This window comes from Nannospalax galili, unplaced genomic scaffold (genome assembly GCF_000622305.1).
Source record: "Nannospalax galili isolate Female #2095 unplaced genomic scaffold, S.galili_v1.0 scaffold242, whole genome shotgun sequence".
Classification (NCBI taxonomy): domain Eukaryota; kingdom Metazoa; phylum Chordata; class Mammalia; order Rodentia; family Spalacidae; genus Nannospalax; species Nannospalax galili.
In genome coordinates, this window is record NW_008348081.1 from 424,306 (window position 1) to 428,442 (window position 4,137).

At 48.0% G+C, this 4,137-nt stretch overlaps 1 protein-coding gene across 2 annotated transcripts in view; it reads right to left on the bottom strand.

The window, feature by feature from the left end:
• Vps37a (VPS37A subunit of ESCRT-I) overlaps window positions 1-4,137 on the bottom strand; it is a 51,231-nt gene that overhangs the window by 21,355 nt on the left and 25,739 nt on the right. The gene's annotated exons all lie outside the window — the stretch shown is intronic.

Below are 4,137 nucleotides of genomic sequence, written 5' to 3' on the forward strand. Positions count from 1 at the left end.
TAAATGCTAGAACTTACTAAAAGCCATTTTTAAATGTAATAACATAATATGGATAGCTGACATAACTTTTGTCTTGAGAGAAAAATTACCATAGTTGGAAAGGGTTATCAAATAAGCAGGCAATTGTGGGGACCTAAAGGCCCCACCTTGCAGAAGTCTGAGAGGAAGTTACTGGGGCGCGGCCTGACTTGCTTTGAAAGTCTGAAGAATACTTCCACACTGCTGAGTAGTGCATGATCAGCGTGTGACCATCCTTAAGATACACCCTCAGGGGAGGGGGGATTTCCAGGTGCCTTTATAAGCTCTGTAACACCTGCAATAAATGAGTCCCTGCTTTGCTAGGCTCCCCATTGCATCTGATTGTCCCCGGTACTGGGGGCGGCGTGGGCTGGCGAACGGTGTGCTTACTCATCCCCAATCATCACTGCGTGGGGGCCGCTGATACGAACCCTCCGCAACTGGCGCCCAGTGTGGTGCTCAAAGGAAGGTGAAAAGAAGAAAAGGAAGAAAGAAGGAAAACAGATTGGGGCCAATTGAGAAGTTTGGGGTAAGCGAGACCTGGAAAGATGGGTAACGCAACTCTTAAGCCTGAGGACCCAGCCCTTAAAGCGCTGAGAGATATGCTTAAAAGCAGGGGATTGGATCTGTCAGATCCAGTAGCTCAAAAGGTTTGGGCAGAGGCTGTTCATTTGGCTCCCTGGCTACTTGGGGCTAATGTTTTTACTGGGGATACACAAATGGAGGTTCAATTGGGGATTGATCCACCACTGGGGTTTTATCCTACTATCTTAGCCTTAAAGGCATGCTTTCGGCCCAAGAGCCCTAAGCCCTTGGTGCCACCTCCTGACGAGCCTTCAGAAACCCCGGCATGGGAATCATGGGAAGGGTTTGAGGAAGAAGGCAGAAATGCAACAGAAGTGAATCCAAAAGCAGCCAAAGTACCAAGCAGCACCTTGGGCGTGCCCTGGCCAGCTTCAGGGCTTCCTGAAACCCATGAAAGCCGTCCCCATTTTCAGGATCCTGGCCCCGCTCAGAAGGCTTCTGTGAGGCCATGGGTGGAGCGTACTGTACTAATGCAAACCCAGGAGGCACTCGCCCTGACCCCTGGTATCCCTGGGAGGTGAAGGATTTAAAGGAATTAAAAAAGTAGGTGGCTGAGAATGGCCCAGGATCACCCTGGGTAGAAACTCTCCTCCAAGGCTTGGCTCATCAGCAGTGTACTACAAAGGATTGGCTGGACCTTGCCAAAGCAGTCCTTCCTAGCCCTATATATATATATATATATATTAAATGGTGTGCCCTCTTTAAGGAGGAATGCAGGATACAGGTTGAGAGGAATGCAAGTGCCAACCAACCGTTCCCCATTACTTTTGGGACCTTAACTGGTTCAAGTGACCGTTATGCCACAGGGGAGTAACAGTTGGGCATTCCAGGCCCATATACAGAACAGGTCAGGGTCACAGGATTAAATGCTTGGAGAAAATTGGATGAGGGACCTACCGAGTCCCCCCTTGCAGGGATAAATCGAAAGCCTGGTGAACCCCTCTACAAGTTTATAGACAGAGTAGAGAAGAGCTTAAAATGAAAATTACCCCCAGGCCCATTGAGGGAGCAATTCACTAAACTCCTGGTATGGGATGGAATGGATGCTGATCATAAGATAGCCTGTGCTGGCCTTAAGGACAGGTCCATGGGACAATGGATAATTGCCTCCAAGGAGGTGGGAACCCAGAGGGGGCAAACCAAAGCCATGGCTGCTGTCTTACAGATGCAAACAGAGGCTCTGACCCATGCCCTAACCCAGGCATTTAATTCACTTAATCCGGGACAGCAGGTAACAATGGTGCCTAGAGGAATAGAAGGCCCATGTTTTGGCTATGGCCAGACTGGTCATATTAAAAGAAACTGTCCTCAGCAAGAGAACCGGCCTAAGCCTGGAGGTGGGGTATCAAAAAGACCCCCATCTATGCCCTGTCTCTGTTGTCGCAAAGGGTTCCATTGGCAGAAGGATTGTAAATCCAGATTTGATATTGAAGGAAAGCCTTTAAACTAAGTTGGGGGCAGCCTCCAGCCCTGTTGACAAAAGGAGGACTTCCCCATGATTGGCTATATTTACAATGCCCTTGGGGAGGGATCGGGAGAGGAGAAAAACCTATGGCGAATTGGACAATCCCTATTATCCCTGGGGTAAGGCCCAAGATGGATCTTGAAATAGATGGCAGGAGGTTTCGCTGCCTAGTGTACACAGGGGCTGATAAGACCATTCTTAGAAAGGAGAAGGTCCCATCATGATGGCACCTAGTTTCTGGGCCCTGAATCCTAGGTGTGGAAGGATACACTCCATCAGAGGAGACTCGAGAATGGCTCACCTGGCAGGATGCAGATGGAGCTAAAAGGGAGGTGCGATCCCTGGTGGTGGCAGGGTTATCTGCCAAACTCATAGGACAAGATATTTTGGGGGATGCACAGGCCTGCATAACCACTGATAACAAGGCCTTTTATGATGACCTTTTGGACCCTGAAGAGTCTGATAGGCTTCCCGAGACAGCAACTCAGGAGTTGTCTCGCCATATCAATTACAGGGGGGACCCAAAGAAAGAGCATCGGGCTCACCCCCAATTCTAAGGGCCACTGCCCCTCAGGTTCTGGCTATTCAGTGGTCCCCTGGGGCGCCGGTATGGGTGGAGCAGTGGCAATTGCCTGAGACAAAGCTACAGGCCTTAAAGGAAATTGTGCAGGAACAATTATGGTTGGGCTACATCCGGCCTTCTATAAGTCCATGGAACACACATGTCTTTGTTATTAAGATAGCCTCTGGCAAATGGAGAATGTTGCAAGACTTGCAAAAAGTCAATACTAGAATGACCCTAGTGGGTACACCCTTAAGGGTTCCTGTTATTCCCTCAGATTTATTTCTTATAGTTATAGACATTAAAGATTAGCCCAGCATTCTGCCAAAGCTATGTGAAGACCCTTTTGGGGCCCTGCTCACTTGCTGCCACATGCCACTGTGTATGTTTATATGGATGATATGATCTTGGGAGCTCCAAGCCCCCAACAATTAGAAGAGTTATATAAGGTTACTCAGAAATGTCCATAGACAGGCAGACTCCATGTATCTGCTGATAAAATACAGACTATTGCTCCCTTTAAAATTCTGGGAACCACACTCTCTTTGGAAGGAGTAAGTCCTTTAAAACCACAACTGGCTGTCAAGCCCACTGTAACCCTGACAGAGCTACAAAAATTATTAAGAGAAATTAATTGGCTATAGCCTGGATGCCTATTCCCACTGAGACTTTAAGACCACTGTTTCAGTTGCTAGTAGGGAGCCTTCAGAACTAATTCACCTGACTCCTCAACACCTGGGCATCTTACATGAGGTTCAGGATGTCCTGGACCAAGCCCAACTTGCCTGGTAAAGATCTTGAGTTATGGGTACTCTCCGGTGAGACCCTGACATTCGTCCTTATGCAGGATGGAAAGCCCCTTCAGTGGGTGCATGCCTCTCTGGGAGGCATACCGCGGGTTTATACACCCATGGATCAATTGGCTGACCTGATTGAGAAAGGACGTGATGTAGCTCTAAGACATTATGGCATAGACCCTCTTAAAATAGTTATCTCCTATTGGCTTAGGGATTTTGAATGGCTCTGCAGAAATAATAACCGAGTGCCCATAGACTTGGAAGGGTTCCTGGGAAATTTGGACTGTCATTATGGCCCTCATAAATGGGTGACCTCCTTTCACGCCCTCTGTTGGGACGCTCCCTGGCTCTTTGTCAGGGAGCCCTTAGTAAAAGCCTACAATGTTTTAATTGACGGAGACAGATTTAGAGCTGCAGTGGTAGTATACCCGGGGGCAGATGAAAACCCAAAAAGATATGCCCACACTTGTGATGGCTCAGCTCAATTCAAGGAACAAATGGCCATTGCTTTAGCATTAACAAAGATAAGTGAGCCCATGAATTTGTTTTCTGACAGTCTGTATGTAGTCAATCTTCTTCCAGGGCTATTAGGTTCTCATGTCTGGTTGGATGGGAACCCCATTACTCCCTTAATGATTCAGACTTGTACGCTCCTTAAAGAGAGAGAAGCCCCTATCTTCTTACAGCATCTTAGGGGGCACCAAGGATTG